Source organism: Nelumbo nucifera, chromosome 2 (assembly GCF_055504915.1).
Source record: "Nelumbo nucifera cultivar China Antique chromosome 2, China Antique-T2T, whole genome shotgun sequence".
Lineage (NCBI taxonomy): Eukaryota > Viridiplantae > Streptophyta > Magnoliopsida > Proteales > Nelumbonaceae > Nelumbo > Nelumbo nucifera.
The window spans coordinates 44,933,437-44,957,785 of NC_142650.1; the positions used below are offsets into that span (position 1 = coordinate 44,933,437).

The window sequence follows — 24,349 nt, forward strand, 5'->3', positions numbered from 1 at the left end:
CTACCTGCTCATGGCTAATTGCCTTGGAGTGAATGACACGGATTCCATTAAGGTTTCCAACCAGGAAACTAAAATCCGATGACAAGACAAGACTGAAGCCGATATAATATCACAAAAGAATCCCAGCAGAGCCTGAGCATAACATGGCATCAGTTCTTACAGACTGGAGTTGTTTGTAAAAGATCACTTTCAGCCGACAATCTCTGATTAAAGATTGATAATCGCAGATAGGCATGGATAGTACAGAAGATTCCCCAACTTGTCTGTGGGGTCCACCTGATGATCTAACGCAAGACCCATATTTGCTTCGGAGTTCATCTTGTCCAAGAGCTTTAACCATCCATTGATAGAGAAGATCTGCAAGAGCCCTACTGACCTGCTGGCGGAAGAAAACTGCCTCCTTGGAAACCATAACTCGGACTAATGAACCTCCATCCTGGTTTTTGATAGGATAGTTAGAAAGTTTTAAGCATCCACTGTGGCAATGTATGGAAATTTATATGGTTGTTCTAGAGGAGAAGCAACATCAATAGATTTCATTCATGCTCACCCACCCTCGCTACATAGTATAAAGGAGACAGCCCAGACCATGCAAATGGTTGGCTCATCCGAGAAATCCAATGAGCCCCAGATATCCCAAATTGAAATAAATTTATTAGGAAAAGAAAAAGGAAAAAAAAAAAAAAACAAAGAGACGAACCACAGTCATCAGAAGTCTTCTCAAAACAACTCCATCTTTAGAAGGTAAAAGCTTCAGAACTACGTTTACAACATCAAACACACCATTGTGTCCATTTGGGGCATATGCAAGGGAATTAGTAGCATTTGATGCTGTGACCCTATGCAGGCATCTCCTGGACCCATACAGCAAAGAGAAGTTTAGAAAGGAAAAATGCAAAAACTTACCTATTGGAAGAACACGATCAAAAGTATCACATTCAATAGTTAATAATACAAACAAATCAGCCACTAATTTGTCAGGACATTTTGATAGCAAATTATGCCTAATATATAGTTCCCTCTTGTTTTATTGAAGGAAACACGGGAGCTCTTTATCTAACCAAAGTCTTATTTGTCCACCAATACAGTGATGTTTCAATAGATGGAGAGCATCATTATTGGAACCTTTGAGAGGAAGACATGAAATTACCTCCATACAATAATTTTATTAAGCAATATAAAGGCACAATTCACTAGAAATATAGCATTAGTAATAATCAAGAAAAAAAAAATCATGGGACCAAACAGGAACTTTAAGCAATTAAAATGCATGTTCTTCTTTATGCAATGGTAATGGCTACAGAAAGAGAACCACAAAATATTGAGACATACCATTTTCTGGAAAGGAAGTAGGACAGTGGTGTAATATGCAAAATTGATTAATGTTTATCTCCTTGATCAAATTATACTCAGTAAATACATCAGTTCTTCAGTTTCAAATTCAAATGAACTGACTATAAATAAATTAGCCCTATTAAGTTGTTTTTTGTCTAACACAGCAATCTTTTTGAAAATAAGTTGTCCTTGTTAGTTGTTACAAGACATACAAATGGACATTACAGAAACACCACCAAACCAAAAAAGGTAGGTGAGGAAAAGTATTGCAAGAAAAAATCTCAAGTAGAAGGATTTCTTTTTCTTCTTTCCTCTTCTTTTATTTTTGATACATACTCCACTAGAAGGAAACACCAACAAATACAACCACATAAACTTCAGGATGAATATAGAAATATGGGTAGCATCCCTACTGAAAAATGATAATCAGTAGATAGCTTACCTAGTCGAACCCACTCTTAAGAAAAGTGCCAGCTTTTTCCATTGGAATTCCTTCCTTAAAGTTAAAGAAATCTATTGATTTAAGAACAACCGTAACTGGCCCAGTATTTTACAAATATATTAAATCTATCATCATTAGTGAATGATAAACATGTAAATATAATGCAAATTCAGGGTTCAAGTCTCATCTGATAGGCTGAGACTAAAGCCACATGACATAGATACCTTATTCATCATTCAGAAAATGATTTCATCCAGCCCTAAAGAACATGATACATCAGACACTTAAAGTTGTCCCAAAAAAAATTGTACTGAAATAGATCTCCTGGGTGAGAGCCATAACATGCTCAGTCCTCTCTCTACAGAGTTCAGATCTCCTGCCCATGATAACTCTGTGACGCAGCGGCGTGGGAGCACTAAACCGGGCTGACAATGCATGCACCGGACGAATATGAGGCTTCGTTTGTGAAGCCTGACGTGAGACTAGGCGTAAGCCTTGGAAGAAAGAGAAAAGGTGGCGAAAATAATATTCTTGAGTGTATTCTCTATGAATTCAGAACAGCAATATTTATAATACATCTGGTAGACTTGTAGAATAACTAGGAAAGTTAAAATTGTAAAAGAACTAAAACATCTGGTCTTCTAGCCACTGTCGAAATCCTCAATCCTTCTTAGGCTGCCATTGATATTCACCGTCCGATAGCCACCATCTTCCAGTGTTATCCAATGCATGGAGTTGTCATCATTATCCTGTGCATGATTTTTGCTAGATAATGCATGATCCTCCCTAGCTGTGAGTTGTCGCTGGTTGGTGAGCCGACCCTGTCGCTACGTGGTGAGCTGGCCCTCTATCATTCTCCCCCACTTGAAAAGAAATCGATCTCAAGCCATGACTGGGATATGCAAGTGTTGTCTCCGGTAAGTAACGATGAAGATCAGCAACATTAAAAGTTTTGGAGATACCCATGTGATCTGGCAAGTCCACTATGTAAGTATTGTCGTTGATCTTCTTAATGATCTTGTATGGACTGTACTTCCGAGGCTGTAGCTTGTTATGCTTTCCCACTGGTATGCGTTCCTTCCTTAAGAACACCATGACTTCATCACCGACATCAAACACTTAGTGTCTGCGATGCCTATCAGCTGCAGTCTTATACTTTGCATTGGTCCTTTCTAGTCTCTGCTGCACTTCTTCCTGTACTGATTGGAAGGCGAATTCTACCTGTGCTATGGAAAAATCCCACTGCTTCGGTCTCTCCCTACAGATACTGCGGATCAAGTTACCTAGAGTTCGATTCACCACCTCTGTTTGTCCATCTGTCTGTGGATGAGCTGTACTACTGAAATTCAATGATGAGTCAAATAGTCTCCACAAGGTCATCCAGAAGTGACTTAAGAACCTCGTATCTCGGTCCGACGTGATGGTCTTAGGTACCCCATGTAAACAGACAATCTCTCTGAAAAATAGCTTGGCTGTCGCTGTTGCATCTGCGGTCTTCTTGCATGGGAAGAAGTGAGCAATCTTGGAAAACCGGTCAACCACTACAAAGACGGAGTCCATATTTCTTGGAGCCTTCGGTAAGCCTAACACGAAATCCATGGACAAGTCTTCCCAAATCATAGTAGGAACAGGTAGAGGCATGTAGAGGCCAGTATTCAGGGTTTGTCCCTTAGCTGTCTGACATATATAGAACCTACTCACAATAGTGCTCACATGTCTCCTTAATTTAGGCCAGTAGTAACGCCCCTTGACAGCCCCAGTCGTCTTCTCCCTCCCGAGGTGTCCTGCTAAGCCACCCCCATGTAGATCCCTGATGATCTTCTTGCGTAAGGAGATGCAAGGAATGCACAGTTGGTCCCCCTTCATAAGGAACCCATCATGTATGTAGAAATCACCTGCTGGCTGTCGATTCATGCACTTTTCCCAGACCTGTTTGAAGTCCTCATCCTGGGCGTACAGATCTTTCAAGTATTCAAAACCCACAATTTCAATACTGAGAGTCTTGATAGGGCTACATGCCTACTTAAAGCATCGGCCATTGTGTTCTGTTGTCCAGCCTTATACACAATTTTGTATGGGAATTTATCAACAAAAGCAGACCACCTTGCATGCAGATCGCTCATCAACTGCTTTTTGCTTGCTTAAATACTTAAAAGCTTGATGGTCGGTGTAAATGACAAATTCTTTAGCAATTAAATAATGTTCACAGGTTTTTAATGCTCTAACAATAGCATAGAATTCTTTATCATAAGTGGACCACTTCTTCCTGGCTTCGCACAACTTTTCACTAAAGAAGGCAATTGGTCTCTTCTCTTGGGACAACACGGCCCCTATGCCGACTCCACTGGCATCACACTCAACCTCAAATAGTTTGTCAAAACTTGGTAGTGCTAGGATAGGAGCGGTACATAAATTTTCTTTTATGAGGGCGAAACTTTGCTCTTGTTCCTCTCCCCATTGAAACTTTCCCTTTTTCAAACACTCGGTGATAGGTACTACAATACTACTAAAGTGTTTGATAAATCGCCTGTAGAAAGTTGTTAACTCATGGAAACGTCTTATGTTCGTGACCTTTGTTGGGGTCAGCCACTCCCTAATGGATCTCACCTTTTCCTCATCCACTTTAACTCCGTCTTTACTTATAATGAACCCCAAGAACAACAAATTGTCGCTCATAAAAGTGCAATTCCTTAAATTAGCATATAGTTTGTTATCCCTTAATGCACTCAATACCTCTCTGATATGTCCTATGTGCTCAATGGTAGATTTGCTGTAAATCAAGATATCATCAAAATATACCACAACAAATTTACCAATAAAAGGGCGTAGTACCTGATTCATTAGCCTCATGAAAGTGCTGGGTGCGTTAGTTAGCCCAAAAGGCATGACTAACCATTCGAACAGTCCATCTTTGGTCTTGAAAGTTATTTTCCATTCGTCTCCGTGATGGATCCTGATCTGATGGTAACCACTCCTGAGATCGATTTTGGAAAAAACCACAGCCCCGTCAAGTTGATCAAGCATGTCATCCAACCTGGGAATGAGAAACTTGTAGCCAATAGTGATCTTGTTAATTGCTCTGCTGTCGACACACATCCTCCAACTCCCATATTTCTTGAGTGTTAGTAATGTTGGCACTGCACAAGGACTCATGCTGACTTGGATATGCCCTTTCTCAATAATTCTTCTACCTTCTCCCGTAAGATCTCGTTCTCTTTAGGACTCATCCTGTAGTGTGTTAGATTAGGTAGGCTAGCATCAGGGACAAAATCAATATGATGCTGGATATCTCGCATGGGTGGGAACTCGTTAGGTAACTCATCAGGAACTACATCATGAAACTCATCGAGTAGACCCTGCACTTCCACTGGAATTTTGTTCTCCTCCAGTGACTCATTCAGGCTCTCTCCCTTTACCACTAGCAAGTGGACCTCGTGGGTATCCTTACATTCTTTTACAAACTCAGAATGGTGATGCATTATGGTAAGAAAATTTCTCTCTTCTGCCTTTGGAGCCTTGTGTTGGTTCTTTTCTGCCATGGGTAATAAGGTATAGCATACACCCTCTTTCTCGAGCCTGTATGTATTCTTCCTACCCAGGTGTTTAGCATCTGCATCAAACTGTCAAGGCCTACCAAGCAAAATATGGCAAGCATCCATGTCCACAATATCACAATATACCTCATCAGTGTACTTACCAATTGAAAATGGAACCTTGCAGCGTTCCTCCACACGTACGCCCCTGACTTCCTTGATCCACCCAATTGTGTACGGGTTCAGGTGTTTCTCAGGAAGTAGTTGCAGTTTCTGTACCACATCCCTGTAGATAATATTTTCCTGACTGCCGCTATCAATAATTAAATCAAATAATTTACCCTGTATAGTACACCTAGTGCGAAACAGCCGGTGTCGTTGTGTGGTATCTTCGCTTCTCTGAGATAGCATTAGCTTCCTCACAACGCACGTGTACCCTTCATGATCATAGGTACCTTCTTCGTCTTCTACACAGGGTTCACAATATACTCCATCGTGACCCTCTTCTTCCTCCTCTCTCTCCACCATGTTAACTGTCTTTCTTCCGGGACAGTCACTAGACCTATGCCCAACTTCATTGCACTTGAAGCATTTAAAAGGAGCAGGTTTTGCATAGGGATTACTGGCTTTAGGAGGGTTTGAAGTGTTACCTCGAGTGTTTCCTCCCGTGGTGGCCTTACTGGCGTTAGCTGTACTTGGCGGGTGGGAGGGTTGTACTCCTGGGGCTGGCTTGCCCTTGTCGACTACTGCCGGCTTGTTGTCGTTCCCACTGTACCGTCGATAGTTATCGGCTCGGGTCCTTTCTTGGAACATTAACTCAGCCTTCAAAGCTAAGTTCCTTGCTTCCTGCACACTCAAAACCATCTGGACACCAATCTTGTCTCTGATAGCAGGTCTCAACCCACTCAGGTAATGAGCTGCCTGCTGGTTGTCACTTTCAGATAGCTGGTTCCGTTCAGCCAATCTCAGAAACTCTGATGTTCGTTGACACTTCTCGTTCCCTGCGCACACCGTTGATACGATTCAAACATATACTGCTCGTAGTCAGAGGGTAAAAACCTACTTCTGATTAACTACTTCATACGCCTCCATGTTCGAACCAGACCTCTTCCTTCTCTGATCCGAGTCTCCCTTATTCGTTCCCACCAGACAGATGCTCCTCCCTTCAATCGAAAAGCTACTAATTTCACCCTCCTTTCTTTTGGGATCTCCATGTACTCGAAGAAACGGTCGACCTCAGTGATCTAATCCAGAAGGCCCTCTATATCCAAATCCCGACTAAAAGCAGGAATATCTACCTTGAGTTTAAACTCATCATTGTTCCGACGATGATTCTCGGGGTTGCGCCAATTCCTATCGTTTCTGTCATCATCGGGAATGACTGGAGCAACACTGAGTTCCAGTTCGTCGTCGCTATCATCATCAAGAATAGGGTACCTGGGTATAGGATCGATGATTGGTCTACCGTGGTCGTCTCCTCCAGCTTGGTACAATGTGTTATCCCTATTCCTTGGAACATCCTCCCGTAACAAAGTCTATAGTTGTCCAGCGATCTCTGCCAACTACTGCTCAATGTTATGCGTGGCTGTGCGCTGCTCTTCGATTGCTCTCCAAACAGCTTGTAACCCCTGATCTCCGTCACGGGGTTGGTTGTGACTGCTACCATCTTGGTTGGCCATCTGACTGGGCGAACTCCCGCTCTGATACCACCTGACGCAACGTGGAAGAAAGAGACTAGGCGTAAGCCTTGGAAGAAAGGGAAAAAGTGGTGAAAATAATATTCTTGAGTGTATTCTCTATGAACTCAGAACAACAATATTTATAATACATCTAGTAGACTTGTAGAATAACTAGGAAAGTTAAAATTGTAAAAGAACTAAAACATCTGGTCTTCTAGCCACTGTCGAAATCCTCAATCCTTCTTAGGCTGCCTTTGATATTCACCGTCCGATAGCCACCATCTTCCAGTGTTATCCAATGCATGGAGTTGTCATCGTTATCCTGTGTATGATTTTCGCTAGATAATGCATGATCCTCCCTAGCTATGAGCTGTCGCTGGTTGGTGAGCCGACCCTGTCGCTGGGTGGTGAGCTGGCCCTCCATCACTCTGCCCACATTTATCGCTATCACACATGGAGAACATCTTATCCTCTGCATAGTATTATGCAGGGGGAGATGTTCTTAATTCATGGGGGTAATGTACTGTGGGTAGGCGTGGACAGAGTTCTCGTGGGCAGGAGATCTGGAGTCCTCTCTACATGTCAACCACCTGAACTGATATTCAGTTCACAGATTGGCAATTACCATTTAAAATATCAAGACCGCACAATCACCCTTATCAATGTTACTAAAAGTAAGGACTATATCTCTGAAAATGTGCGAGAGAAAACATCATCCAATAATTATTAGCAAAACATTAATTAATATATGATCTGCACTCGGCCAATACCGAAAGTAATATTTTCCTCATTTCAGCTGAATTATCAGTGAGAAGCTTGTGGACAACATAGGGGTATGCAGCTTCAAATGTCTTGAAATCTTTGTCTGCAGTTACAGCCAATCCTGAAGAGAGAGCATTAACTGAAGGGTTTAGTGATTGGAAAGCCAAATACAAGAACAAGAGTGGCATCAAATTAAACTAAGTAAAAAAAGTATATCAGAGAAAATTACGCAAACGTATTGAACAAAAAGTGTACTGATGAAACTAATTATCCAACCTACCTACCAGGACATTGTATGTTTGCCCTGTAGGTATGAATCTAACCACCTATACAATCCTGCAGTGCCTACTAAACTCACAAGAAATATGGATTCGATATCTTATTTCCTTACCATCTTATAGACCTTTTATTTGTTTAGTATGGTACCGAACCTTCTTTATAATCTACACAGTCAAAAGTTCACACTACAACAGACTGCAAAACATATATGTTCTATTTTTACAAGACTAAAATAGATGAATTCCTAAAAAATGAATTCTTGCAAACTAAACAGGCTATGAAACAAACAGGAGAATTCCAGAAAAATATGATATTCAGCACCATACCTTCAAAGGATGCTAAAGAGCGCAGAACAAGTCTATAATATGGTGGCATACGAAAATGATATTTGAGTGCTATTGACCAGATTTTACTGAGAACCTTCAAAAGTAATTTTAAGCAAATTAGGTTAAGGAACGAGAGGAAGCACATACATAAGACTAGAACAAATAAACAGAAGTTGAGGAATGGTGCATGAAAAATAAATCACAAGAAAACGAAGAATGAAGTACAAATCCTACAGTCAGTAAGACTGTTCTTTGTATTTAAATTATAAATATGGTATACTTCAAGTGGTCTTCAGAATACATAAATTCCTACCTTCTACTACATATGTGGTTAACAAACACACATGCATGAGGACTGGAAGCGAACATTCAATTGGTACAAGATCTTCTAGGTCAAAACTTCATCCAGCAAGATGATAACAACCTCCGACATAATTATCTTGACATGTTTCCAATTTCTTTTGCACCACCCAAAGAAACACAACTGACATCAAGAGCATTTGATCAGAGACCCCAGCTCTCCAGAATTGGTGCCAGATGTACATACAGGTAAAAAACAGTAAAAGAGGAAGTACGATAATGACTTCCAATACACTTCTGCTTTGATCACAAATATTATCACTTAGGGGAAAAGGAACACAGTTTTCTTAATGTAACATTCAGTGGATATGAACTCCTAATAAAAATGTTAAGCAGTTTGGACCTCCCAGAAAAAAAAAAAAGGAAACACAAAAACTATGGCATTGAAGCATTGGTAAAAGACAGAAAAATGCGTGCTAAAAGTGTTGTGAAGATACAATACTCACTCTGCTGAATTTGACATCAGGAATTCCATCTTTAAATTCTACTTCTCCCAAGGCATCTTGTAGATCCTGAATCATAATTTTATCTCAGAATTTTCAGTCACAGCTGACAACCTCATGAAAAGAAAATTCCACAAATGGAAATTAGTAAGAAGACACTACATTCTAAACCATCAGAAGCAGATAAAGATAATACTCTACACATCATAGTTTCCTTTTAACCAGCTATTGAATATCTACATCAGGCTAGAAAGGAATTATTAACGAAGTAGTAGAAGAGAAACTAAATGCCGTAGAAAAAGTACCATGGCAACACGTCGTAGATTAGTCCCTGACCTTGTAACATCCATCTTTGTCAGATCATTGACAAGTTCAGACCAGTCCCCATTTACAATGTGTACAATAGATGCAAGCATGGCAAACTGGTGTTTCTTTTTCACCCGACAAAGGAAACCAAAATCCAAAAACCTATCAGAGAAATAACACCAAAAAAATAACACTAAGTAAAAAGTAAAACTTCTGGTTTTGTACAAGAACTGTTACCTAGCGCTATCAAAATCAAAAACAACTCAAAAAAAAAAAAAAGTTAAGGTTTTATCTTTCTGATAGAAAGATAGGTGGCGAGCATACGCAGTTTTCCCTGTAGCCATGTAGCGCAAGTTCCCAGGATGTGGATCAGCATGCAATAAGCCTGTTTCAAGAAGTTGAACAAGTGTCGCTTCCACTGCTTTGTCAACCTTGAATCATGAAAATGGTGTAGTTTGCTTGTTAAATTTTGCAACTATAAAAAGAATCTAAGAATGTTTGAGGTTTGGCCAGGCCAGATCAAACCACTGGACACTTACAAGACTAGAGTCAATCAATTTGAAATACTCTTCTTAGCCAAAATATCCCAATTTCAACCAAAACAAATTGCTTTCGTTATAAATTAACAACACAACATCTTTAAACATGCAACTTTTCCCTTAAATAACCAGAGCATTAGAGAAGAAATTGAAAATGTCCCTATCTAGTTTAGGTCCCTTTCTTTCTTGTTGGCTACAGTTGCAATATTCTAGGAAAGAAAAGAGCCTCAAAAATAAGAACGAACAGAATTTTTCTATGGAATGTCCCAACAAAGAAAAGAATTTTCCCTTTAAACTTTGAAGGAAAAGGTAGGAAAGCCTATACATTTCCCTTCCTTTCCTTACCTTTTCCTTCAAATCAAAAACAGCCACAGTAAAACAAGGTCAGGTTTGCTCTTTTTGTAAAGGGCCTCTCTACTCGACCTTTCTTTTTTTTTTTTTTTTTTTTATCTTTTTACTTTATCATGCAAGAAAGGGAAAAAATAAAACTTTTCACAATGTCAAATCACAACCTGGTGTTCTTGACTCTCATCTAGCCTACCACAGTACCACCCACCCTATCTACTTAAAATGTGTTCATTAATTAGTATTGTTTTTGGTTTTCTATGTCAATTAATAACATTTGTGGGTTTAGATTTGTGAATTTGTAACTTAATTGGGATTGTCGAGAAGTAGTTTAATTTGGATTATTCCAACACTTAACTAGGTTCTGTTTACATTGATAATTGAGAGAGAGAGAGAGAAAGACTATATGAGTCTCCTTAATTAATTACTGATGTTAATTCTTGATGTTTCAACAAGTAACACTTTTTGGTAATTAAATATAATTTTTGATTATTTATAGCTTAAATTATAATTACTATTAATTATGTTTTAGAAATAATTATTGTTAATTATATTACTGATGAGGGCGGATTTGGCCCTCCAGTGAAATTGTGACACCTGGTACCTCATGCAAACCAAGTGCAGCCTCTTGACAACTGGGCAGCTCGGCATAACTCGGGGAGCTCGGTATAGCTAGGGGCAGCTCGGTATAGGAAGCTCGCCACATGCAACTGGCCACTCCGCAGGTAGCCTGGTGTCTTACGAAGAGCTCACCACTTAGGGGCAGCTCGGCACTTACAGGTAGCTCGGCATAGGTAGCTCGCCAGTTAGGGGCAGCTCGGCGTATCGCAGGAAGATCTCCTGCCTAACAACCGTACCTGATAGATCCGGAGACCTGCACCCACGTCTCTCGCCAGGCAGTGCCGTGCCTGCCAGCCCTGAGAGCTATCCCTTGATTGGCAGAGCCGTACTCTGCAACAGCCGCCTGCACCTGCCACCTCAACTCTGGCAGTAACGACTGCAGCAGAGAGACAGAAGCGGTTACGCCTGACTTGACAGAGGCTGCTACGCCTGATTTGACAGGACACCACTATATAAGGACTCCAACCCCCAAAGAGGAGGGGGGGGGGGAGAGAATGAAAAAATGGGGGTAATCCCTGCTCTCGAGCTCTCTCATTTCTCTCCAAGCTCCCTACAATCAGAATGCTGACTTAGGCATCGGAGAGTCCCCGCCGAAAAAATACCCCCGGGTCCTATGGTTCAGTTCTCGCAGGTTCCTCAGCTCCCGCCGCCTACAAAGAGGAGGAAAAGATGGAATTCTCGCAGGTCCCTCAGCTCCCGCCGCCTACAAAGGAGAGGAGATCACCTCATGCAGAGGGCAGTCGGGTTGCGCTACACCAGGGAACTCCACCATCCCCTGAGTTACAAGCCGCCTAGGAGCAGGTCAAATGACGAGTCCACCAAGGTAGCTCACCACCAGGGAACTCATCACCAGGTAGCTCCCCGCTAGGGAGATCGTCACCAAGTAGCTCACCACCAGGGAGCTCGTCACCAGGTAGCTCACTGCCAGGGAGCTCGTCACCAAGTAGCTCACCCCCAGGGAGCTCGTCACCAAGTAGCTCACCGCCAAGGAGCTCGTCACCAAGTAGCTCACCACCAGGGAGCTTGTCACCAAGTAGCTCACCACCAGGGAGCTCGTCACCAAGTAGCTCACCATCAGGGAGCTCGTCACCAGGTAGCTCACTGCTAGGGAGTTTGCCACCAAGTAGCTCACCCCTAGGGAGCTCGTCACCAAGTAGCTCACCACCAGGGAGCTCATCACCAGGTAGCTCACTGCTAGGGAGCTCGTCACCAGGTAGCTCACTGCCAAGGAGCTCGTCACCAAGTAGCTCACCACTAGGGAGCTCCACCATCCTCTCTTGGGAGCAAGTCAAATGGCGAGGCACTTAGCAAAAAAGAAAAAAAAATTGATACATCCGATAAAATTGGTACGTGACCAGAAATGGTTACATCAATTGGCGCCGTCTGTGGGAACACGCTACAAAAAGCTAATTCTCATCCTACGAAAGCTAAGTCCTCTTCTCCTAGAAAGCTAAGTCCTCACTTTTTAGAAATTGAAGCTCTCGCTTTATAGTTTACATTTTTTATGAACTCAAAGACTACGTAGGGAGCTAACAGACTAAGTTTACTTTCAATGCAGATAAAGCCTCATCAGTCCTCTTCGCAAGGTCCCCCCTACAAAGATGAGCTCTTCGTGGCTTCCGCGGGAGTTGGGCAAAGTCAAAGAAGAGTGGACTACGAGTCGCTCCCAAAGCCTACGGGCCACATTACTGCTTAAGATCCAGTCGCCTCTTTGGCATGGGCAAAGTCAAAAAAGAGTGGACTACGAGTCACTTCCAAAAGGCTACGAGCCACATTACTACTTAAGACCCAGTCGCCTCTTCGGCACGGGCAAAGTCAAAGAAGAGTGGACTACGAGTCGCTCCCAAAGCCTACGGGCCACATTACTGCTTAAGACCCAGTCGCCTTTTCGACATTGGCAAAGTCAAGAAAAGTGAACTATAAGTTGCCCCTAGAGCCTAAGGGCTACACTACTGAACTGGCGGAGACCTCCTCACCTTACAGGCAGCTCGCCACATACAGGCAACTCCCGAAGCCTAAGGAATTGGATCAGCACTTACTAGCTCGTCGACTTACAGGCTAAAAGAAGAAATCTACTCCCTTCGCTGAGTTACTCTCAGCTCGGGAGTGGGGGGGGGCAAATGATGAGGGCGGATTTGGCCCTCCAATGAAATTGTGACACCTGGCACCTCATGCAAACCAAGTGCAGCCTCTTGACAACTGGGCAGCTCGGACAGTTCGGGTAGCTCGGCATAGCTCGGGGAGCTCGGTATAGCTAAGGGCAGCTCGACATAGGCAGCTCGCCACAGGCAACTGGCCACTCCGCAGGTAGCCTGGCGTCTTACGAAGAGCTCGCCACTTAGGGGCAGCTCGGCACTTACAGGTAGCTCGCCAGTTAGGGGCAGTTCGGCGTATCGCAGGAAGATCTCCTGCCTGACAACCGTACCTGACAGATCCGGAGACCTGCGCCCACGTCTCTTGCCAGGCGGCGCCGTGCCTGCCAGCCCTGAGAGCTGTCCCTTGACTGGCAGAGCCGTACTCTACAACAGCCGCCTGCACCCGCCACCTCAGCTCTGGCAGTAACGGCTGCGGCAGAGAGACAGAGGCAGTTACATCTGACTTGACAGAGGCTGCTACGTCTGATTTGACAGGACACCACTATATAAGGACTCCAACCCCCAAAGAGGAGGGGGGGAGAGAATGAAAAAATGGGGGTAATCCATGCTCTCTAGCTCTCTCATTTCTCTCCAAGCTCCCTACAATCAGAATGCTAACTTAGGCATCAGAGAGTCCCCGCCGGGAAAATACCCCCGGGTCCTCTGATTTAGTTCTCGCAGGTTCCTCACCTCCCGCCGCCTACAAAGAGGAGGAAAAGATGGAGTTCTCGCAGGTCCCTCAGCTCCCGCCGCCTACAAAGGAGAGGAGATCACCTCATGTAGAGGGCAGTCGGGTTGCGCTACACCAGGGAGCTCCACCATCCCCTGAGTTACAGGCCGCCTAGGAGCAGGTCAAATGACGAGTCCACCAAGGTAGCTCACCACCAGGGAGCTCATCACCAGGTAGTTCACTACCAGGGAGCTCGTCACCAAGTAGTTCACCGCTAGGGAGCTCGTCACCAGGTAGCTCACTGCCAGGGAGCTCGTCACTAGGTAGCTCACTGCCAGGGAGCTCGTCACCAAGTAGCTCACCCCCAGGGAGCTCGTCACCAAGTAGCTCACCGCCAGGGATCTCGTCACCAAGTAGCTCACCACCATGGAGCTTGTCACCAAGTAGCTCACCACCAGGTAGCTCACTGCCAGGGAGCTCGTCACCAAGTAGCTCACCCCCAGGGAGCTCGTCACTAAGTAGCTCACCACCAAGGAGCTCGTCACCAAGTAGCTCACTTCTAGGGATCTTGTCACCAGGTAGCTCACCGCTAGGGAGCTCGTCACCAAGTAGCTCACCGCCAGGGTGCTCGTCACCAAGTAGCTCACTGCCAGGGAGCTCGTCACCAAGTTGCTCACCGCCAGGGAGCTCGTCACCAAGTTGCTCACCGCCAGGGAGCTCGTCACCAAGTAGCTCACCACCAAAGAGCTCGTTACCAAGTAGCTCACCACTAGGGAGCTCGTCACCAAGTAGCTCACCACTAGGGAGCTCCACCATCTTCTCCTGGGAGCAGGTCAAATGGCGAGGCACTTAGCCAAAATAAATTGATACATCCGATAAAATTGGTACGTGACTAGAAACGGTTACATCAATTACTATCAATAATTAAAATATATTATTATTTTCATTATTATTCAGTATTTGTTGCAATAAAATATAATTAATTTAATTTTTTTAAATATTTTTAGTATTTTAATTAAGCTTTAGATTTTTCAGAATTTTCGAATTTTTAATTAATTTTTGGTGTTTTTTCATTATTATTAATTAATTATTGCATATGAGTATTTTTCAATAATTTTCAGTATTTTCATCATTTAAATTACTAAATAAATACCATAATTAATAAAAATATAGCTAATTTTCATCATTTTTCAATAATTTATGGCTTGGGTATTTTTTTAATAAGTTTTGGTACTTTTTAATAATAAATAATATTAATTGTAATTTTTAATTATTTTCAATAAATACCCTTATTAATATACAATGTCGTTATTTTTCAATAGTTTTTAATTATTTTTAGTATTTTAATTATGTTTAGATTTTCAGTTTTTTTTTTAATTAATTGTTGGTATTTTAAACTACCAATTAATATTTTTATTAGCATTTATTAAAACTATCAATTAATATTTTTATATTTAAAATTCTTATTTTTATTATCGTTTTTTAAGTTGGATTTTTAAGTGAAATTGAAACACATTTTTAATATTTACTAAGTTTTGTTAATATTTATTTTTAGTGAAAGTTTAGTGGGTTTTTAAATTAATAATTTTTTGATTGTTTAACCTCAACCTATTTATATTATTTGTTTATATCATGGTTTTCAAAACCAGACCGGACTAGAAAAAGCTAGGAACCAGTTAGGTGACCGGTTTCATTTTACCCTAGAACCATTGTTTCACCAAAAACTGTTGATTTGGACACCAAACCACTGACTCGAGCGGTCAAACCGTTTGAACCGTCCAATGGTTTTGGCCATTTTTTTTTGTTAGAAGAAATCGGGGCAATATATCTGGAACCAGAGTGAACTCATTGGTTCCGATTCCTAGAACCATAACCAACCTAATCAGTTCATGAACATTGGGTTCGTTGGGTCGAACTTGACCCATTGAATGTCCTATTTCTATGTAATATAAAATAACATATATATTATCTATAATATACCTATAGTTAAATATATGTGGCTCAAGTTAAGCCCAAGGCGGGTTTAAAGTATTAGGCCTATGCCCAACCCTAAAATTTGGGGCTCTAATGAGGGCTCGAGCGGGCTCGAGCCTCGGCCAGGGCTTAAACACAAAATCTAGGTCCAAGAGCGAAATTTTCCAACTCGCTAAAATGATCACCCTTGTTTTATGGAAAAAATATCAAGGTAAGGTGCCTTCAATACTTTAAAACACATAGGTAGCAAAAAAGATACCCAAGACCAATTCATTGGTTCTTGGGTTAGATCAGTTTGGTGGATGGTTTTGACTTCTTTTTTTTTTTGAGTAAATAGGGCTAGGTGTATGGTCAAATTGGTTAAGGGTTGGGTCATGGTTTAACAATGATCTGACTAGCTAGTCTCATCAAACTTTCTAAACATTGGTTACTGTTCTATGTTTTATTATATATAGAATAAATAATGTATATATATTATTTTAGTTGTTCATCTTTCATAAATAAAAAAGTTAAAAATTACACTTTAAGGCAAAAAAAATTGGTAAAGTCGTTGAAATAATTTATTAAATAAATTATTAGTTATTATTTAATTAATAAATTAATAATTAATAATTATTTGTCTATATTTTATAAATATTACTTTAATAATAATTTATTTATGAATTTAAATAATTTAGTTTAATTGTCAATATTATTTTCATTTATAGGTAATTAATTAATTTACTATTAGTGGTTTTCATATTTAGTTTATTATTTTCTATTAATTATTAACTTACTTAAATAATTAAATTAATTTGTGATGATTAGTTTTAATTAATAAAATAATAATTACTACTTTTATTTCTATTTTAGAAATTATTTTCCTTTTATTAATGTACTTATGAAATTATTAATAATTTATTTTCTAGTTTAATTATTATTAAATAGAAATCATTAATTATTATTGTTATGGAATAGTAATGAGCTAATAATTTGTTAATTATTAGTTATTAATTATATTAATTTACTTTAATAAATTCTTAATTATTAATTTACTATAAAAAAGTAATTAATAAGTAATAAATATTTTAAATGATTATTATTTATGATCTAAGAATAAAATGATTGTAGCTAAAGATGATTACCGTAATTATAGCCACCGAATTTCAGTTATCCATGGCTATAGTGTAAATAGCTCTTTAGCCACGGATTGAATAACTTTTTAACCACGGACAAATTTTCCGTAGCTAAATATCAACTTCTGCTTTTGTAACTTATAACCACGGATAAATTATAACCGTGGCTATAAATATCTTTTAGCTACGGACAGAATAACTTTTAACCACGGACAAATTGTTCGTTCAATTTCTGCTTTTGTAACTTGTAATCACGGATACATTATAACTGTGGTTATAAATACCTTTTAGGTACGGATAGAATAACTTTTAACCACGGACAAATAGTCCGTAGCTAAAGCTCAACTTCTGCTTTTGTAACATATAGCCACGCATACATTATAACCGTGATTATAAATATCTTTTAGCTACGGACAGAATAGCTTTTAACCACGGACAAATTGTTCGTAGCTTAAACTCGACATTTTGCCACGGACAGAATAGTCGTCTATTCAAGCATCTCTGTTGCAAATGGTTTAGGGAACCGTTTGGGGCGGGAGTTTAACTTCAAATATATGAAACTGCTTAAATTAATTCAACTACTTTGAAGAAGCTCGTCAACTTGAGCTGTTTGGGAATTACAGCCAACTTCTTTGAGAGCTTCCTCTATAGCACATGTTATCCCACTCCCGTGGTAACTTGTCATTCGTAGGAAGTTCAGAAACAGTTTGGGCCGTTTTCTCTTCCGGAACATAGAGACGCATAAATAACTGTATCAACAATAAATTTCGTTTTTCAATTTTTCTTTTTTAATTTACCAAACATTTCTTTTATGCTTTCTAAGTAGGCCTTACCTCTCAAAGCCAATTAATTAACCGAGGAGCCCAGCCTGATCTTAATAAGTCAATCTTAACACTAAACTTTCTGAAGAAATGAGAACGTGCTTATCGAAAAGAAGTGAATAAATTGGGCCAACTTGAACCCAACCCACATATTGGCTCAATCCAACCCAAAGCTATTAGGATTGGTAAGAGCTAGGGTTGGTGGGTTGTTCAACAACTCAGGTTGGGTAAAGGTTGAATTAACTTCAACTTGGTCTGATTTGGTTCAACCTGCATTGTCTAATACTCAACCTTATTGGGTTTCAGATTATCAGCTCGTTGACTAGGGGTGCTCGCAGTTCGGTTTTGCATATTTTTTAAACCAAACCAGGGTTTCCGGTTTATGAAAAACTGATAATTGAAACTGAATTGAAGTCAATTGGTTAATTGATTATTTGGTTCGATTCATTGATTTATTCGGTTTTTTATATTTACAATATATTATAAAAAATATATAAATATATAATAAAAAACTAGAAATATATATAAAATATTATATTTTAAATAATAAATAATAAAGTCGCAACTTGCAATTTTTGCAATTTTGCAAATACCATAACTTGTGATTTGTGATGTGTGACTTGCAATTTTTAAAAAAATTGTAATATGCAATTTGTGATTTCACAAAGTCCACAGCCTATGATCTATGATTTCGCAAACTCTAAAGCACCTCTTTGCACACATGCGTGCATGTGTTGCAAGGTAGCAAATCTTTAAGTTCCTACTTAAAATTTCAAGTTAAATTCAATAATTTTCTAGTATGGGACAAGGCTTAAAAGAGGACAAAATAAATTAAAACAAAGAGTTTTATTAGGAACTTTAAAACCAATTTTCAAAGTACAAGTATGGATATGTCCTTTATTATGTAATTAATCAATCAAATACCTGATGGATTTAATCTCTAATGAGATTAAAGTCCAACAAAAGATAAGATCTTCAGCCTCATATATGATGTAAGTGCAAACTATATTAACCAAATCAGTAGCCTACACAATACCCATTTACCAAATGAGAGTGTCATCCTACCCAATAAGATTCTGCCTACTGCAATATCAAAAAATTGCAACACTTTGCTGGAAGGCCTCAAAATAAGAAAATTCACTAAAAAAATGGGGCCTTTATGACGTATAATTCATGACGTTGATACAAAAATTTGTAAAAAATAGTTGACTTTGTAAACTTTTGGCAACGATAAAAAAAAAACTGTTGTTAGCATTCTCTTTTTTGTAACAATTTTTTTTTTTTTTTTTTGCCTTTAGCAATGTTTACCCTCGTTAAAAATTTTTTCCCGCCACTCGTGCCAAATGATTTGCAGCTGCAAATGTCATGCAAACATCAATATATGCACCACAAAAAAATCCTTTCTCACCACAAGAAATTGGTGGGAAAGGGCCTTCTTTGATGTTAATCTAAATGTTGTAAAAATGTTAAAAAATTGTCAATGTAGAAGAGTAATTAGTTATTAATTAGAAATTATAAATATTTTATTAATTAAATTCTTGGTTGATTAATGTTAATAATAGTTATTTAATTATTGATTAATTGAATATTAGATATCATTTTAATTAAATTTGATTAACAATGAATTAATTAGTAAGTAATGTTTTGTATTACTTTATATTTTATTATTGTTTATTAATTAGTAATACCTTTTTATTAGTAAAATCTACATGATAATGCGATGTTCAAGTTTTGCAACTATCAAGAGATGTTAATACAGTTAGTAGTAAATAAACTATAGAAAAATTGAAGCAAGATAAAGAAAGATAAAGCGAATAAGGCACACACACATACACATAAGACAAACAAGATTTATAGAGATTCAATATTAGTTGCTACCTACATCCTTTACCTCATTCCACCCTTGAGGATTTTCACTAGCCAGCTAGGCTTTCATTGGTGTCAATAAAGCCTTGACATCTAGCCAAACATCTAGGTGCCTGTAATACCTTTTCTAGCAGGGTGCGTATTCACAATACCTTGTAGTTGAGTTTTAGGGTGCCAACAAGACTTTAATGGCGTTTAAACTTGAACACTTACTTGCACACAAGATAATACAAGCATAGCACAATACAGGTCATAACACAAGAGACCTTTATGTAGGAAGATATAGCAACATAAAGCTCAAACTACTCAGTTGCAAAAGTTTTCTCAAGATGTTCTACCTAATGCAGTGATCTACAATAGATAGGTGAGATTGTACAAACTCAAGAATCTCTTCAACAAAAATGACTCTTGCTAACTTGTTCTTATGTACAAGGATAACATGATTTTTTCCTCTCAATTCCTCATGCTTTCTTTGAATCAAGCTAAACACCTCTATTTGTAGAGGATTTAAGAGAAAATGATCATTTTCTAGCCGTTAGAGGGATTTTTCCTTTCTTCAAAATAATTGAAATTTTCACCAACATGATGGAAGGCTTTCCAAAGATTGTAATAAGCATTTGAGCCTTTAAATGCTCACTTTTCGAAGTAGTGGACTCCTAATGCAATACAAAGGAATGACTCTCTCTAATTGACTAGTTCCTTTAATCATTTGACTAATATCCATTTGAACTTAGTCTGTCTAGGTTAGTCTATTGTGCAGTTTTGGGTAATCGACTCTCTCTCTTAGAAAAGTCATTTTTATGTCTTGACTATCGCAACAAGTTGACTATACCTTTTAGGGTAGTCAATCATGTCTCAATCTTAACAAGATATGCATTGGTTGTCACAGTTATTTACCTATTCCTTTTGGGGTAATCAGCTATGTTTCATAGACTTGGCAAGACATGTCTTTTAGATAACTTAACACTTAAAAACCTTGTAAATTTTATCCAAAGGTTTGGAACTTTTCCCTTTAGCTTTCAAATAGAATTTTAAGATTGTAATTTCTTATATAAGTTCAAGAAATCCTAGGAACCAAATCCATTCTAACCATTGATTTTAAGGTTGCTGAATATGAGACCAGTCTTGTTGAGAATCATAAAGAGTGTATCTTAAATAAGTGATTACATCAAGACCATAAATGACTAACACATTTGAACATATCTTAAACAATTGATTACATCAAGATCATTACAAGAAAAATGATTTTTAGTAGCAGTCAAAATTGCTTCTAAAGGTCCCTAAAATTGCCCTTAAAGACTTTACTGGAAGCCAACAAACTACTGCTAAAAGAACTGTTGCTAGACGTTCTAGCAACAATTTTCTCAATTGTCGGTATAAACATAAAACTACCGCTAAAAATACTTTTAGTGGTAGTCGTGACTGCCGCTAATACTGAATCGACTGCCACTATAAGTTTGGCATACTTTGTTTTAGCGACAGTCGTGGGCAGTCGCGACTGCTGCTAAATCTTTTTTCTTTTTTTAATACAATCCATGATTTCTTTTTAAATTATTCCTGCTTTCCTTCAAATAATCTATTTTGTCTACATTCATCTAAATTATAATGAAATACAAATGTAATTTAAAAGCCTTCAAGTACAAGCAAATTCATTTCCAAGATGCTACAAAGCCTTGGGTGAGAAACTCTAGTTGGGAAAGTTGAAGATTGACAAGAGTGATTTTTAGTGAGAATTGATCGAAAACTTGTGTGTTAATCAACTTGAGTGTTGACCGTTGACTGCTGCAGGCACTTGATGGAGTGTATGCTATGTTAGTTAATCTTTGAGAGACAACCCAAATTAATTATATATATTGTGGTCCAAAACTCTTGCTTTTTTGGCATACTTATTACTGGCAGATTATGAGGAAGGTCAATGGCCTAGGCTCAAACTGCCAAGAGAGTGCAGACTGATCTTACTTAATTTTTGGCATACTTATTACTTATTACTTTGAGAGACTCTCATACTATGATTTATTTATTGTTTAAGTAGAAAACTAGAAATTACTGTATGTACTATGACTTTATATTTGCTTTATCTTACTTAATTAATGGGAAACAAATCAATACCATTTAGATTGGATCGGACTAGTCAAATTTGGTCCAGGTTGGAAAGTCCAATAATACAGTGGGTTGGATTTGGATTGAAGTTCTCTTAATCTTTTTTTTTTTCCTTGTGACATGCTCTTTCTGTTCTGAGTTTGAGAATCCTGGTGATATTTCCAATTTTCTCATATGAAATTTCGTTTCAGTTTGAAAATGCATCAATTTATTTAGTGGGCCAAGCATTTACTTTTTACATGAAATTTGTATTGTAGTCTTGTTATGAGTGGTGGAGCTTACAAATCTTGATTCTCTTGTTAAATTTTCTATGCATATTATCTGAAATAAGGTGACAAAACTGCATGAGCTAAAGTAATATAACAGATATGCTTCTGTGTACCTTGTCTTAAATGTTTAAAGTTTTAGTTTTCTGTATGTCAAGTGGCTTCTGTATGCAAAGTATTAGTTACTTTGCTACTGGTCCAAACAACCAGCACCATTGGCATGCCTGAGAGGCTGAGAGTGGGTTTATGGGACCAATCAAAAGGTTTTTGACTCCAAACACTGGATGGTGTGGGAGTTAAATGTGCTACATCTTTGTCTCCTGTATCATTAAATGTTTTGTCTTCCATTTCTCATACATGGTAGCTGTTCACAATTTAATGTCTCTCCGAGCATAGCTTGACAAAATTTATATTGGATCTCATGAGAAAATTCTGATCAATATCCACCCTTTCTTCCCCTGTGATTGGTATTCGTGCTTCTAGCCTTGTTGTGTAGCCCTAAGTCGAACAATGATTTTTTGTTCTTTCTGTCTTTACCCTTGCTATGGTGCAAATTCCATTTCATTGCCTTCCAAAGTTCTGTACTGAATAACCATTAGGAATTCTGTTCTCAATATTTCCTTATACACAACTCTACAAACAGTGAATTGTTTCTACCCTTTTCTGATGTGTCTAATTAAAGGAAAGTTAGTGAATCAACACCTTTTTTATTTTTCTGCTTTCTGGAGCAGCTAGATGCTACAATTTTATCATATTTAAGGGGCTGGACAATTACAGCCCAAAGGTGAAAACTTCTTACCTACCTCACTACCTAGGCCAAGTAAGAGAAAGCAAAAGACCATTTATCAGAACCGGATCAGAAGTCAAGTAAAATCAATCAGAAAGCTCACTAGATCACACTCTTGTTTTAACTTTGAAAGCTACATTAATTTGTTCTGTAATGCATGTTTGTAACCTAACAAATCTGCTATTCTCAGGTATTTGCTCAACATCTATTCAGGTTTGTGGAAAACCGGTGCATCACCCACTGGCTGTCAAATGGATCCATAACATCGGAACATGCCGTAAGAATTCCTTTATATGGAAAATACTACATCAACTTCTTTCGGGTGGTTTGGAGAATGGTTTATGTGATTTCAGAACTTTTATTCTTTGGTTGTAGCTGTTCATCCATCCTCTTGATGGTACTTGATCAAATGGCTAAGTTGGTGAAGTCCACCAAGTGTTGCACTAGGAATATGGTCCTGCTAATATGAACAATTTCTTTAGGAAATGATATTTTTTTTGTGTTTGATTGCAGATGGAGATGGAAACAATTTTGTTTATTTTCTAAGGAATTAGGGAAATAATTAATTCCTTATTGAGTATTATTTTCGGAGGAAAACATTTTGTTTCCCTTCATCATTTTAGTTGCAACCAAAACTGGAATATTGTAACTCATTGTTTGCTGATTCGGAAAGGAGAATTTTCTCAGTGAAGTAATTCACAATCATCCTCTACTCGTTGAAATTGATTCTGAATCAGCATATGTATCTATTTAAGTGTTTTTTTAATTACCACTAGTTACTATCAAATTCTAGTTTTTATCATCTTTTTGAATGATAGTGTGTAGTGTCCACCAAAACTACATTCACATAACCATACATCAATTATTCATATGCATGTATCATGCATTCTTATGATTCAGAACTTACCAAATGTATGGCCCTTGGTAAAGTAGAATAGAAAAATAGGATTCATGTGGTGGATGGCATTTATCTGGGATAATGTTTAGTTTTAATTGTTTGAACATTTTCATTATATTATGATTTATAGTTTTTCATTTAGTGTTTTCGAATATCATTCTACACCTGGAGTCAATAAATTGATCAGTCATTCTCCGGAGCAGATTATTGGCCCTTGCTTCATGCTTGCCACTGACAACATTTTGGATCTTTTTGTTCCTTCCTATAAGAAGCTTGCTTTCCATTAAAGGCTTCTCCTCATCATATCATTCATTAACAAATTTCATTTTACTTGTTTTTGGATCTATAATGTGGCTTTGGCCCCCATTGGGGATATTGCTAGACCTGTAACTAACAGGTTAGTGTTAGTAGGAACTCAGGTGGGGATATTGCAGGGTGCACATCAGGTCCACTGGCCATACCATGGAGAGCCTGCAATTCTGCAAGGTCAATCCCATGTTTCCATTTGGGGAGTGATGCCCAGTGACCACCTCAAAAGGAATTGTTTTTCAATCTTTAATATGCTAGAAGACCTTTCATTCAATCTTTAATATGCCCAGTGACCACCTCAAAATGTTGGAAAAGGATAAGAAAATGAGGGCATTTGAGTGAAGTTGTAATGTCAGGAGAAGAAAATTCGTGTTTCATTTAATTTAGATTGGATTGGGTCAATTCAGTCCATTTGCATTTCAATTAGACTGGATTAGA

General features: G+C 38.6%; 1 pseudogene; it reads right to left on the reverse strand.

Moving 5' to 3' along the window:
- LOC104602706 (protein ACTIVITY OF BC1 COMPLEX KINASE 3, chloroplastic-like) lies at positions 1 to 24,099 on the reverse strand (annotated as a pseudogene).
- Positions 24,100 to 24,349: the final 250 nt, after the last annotated feature.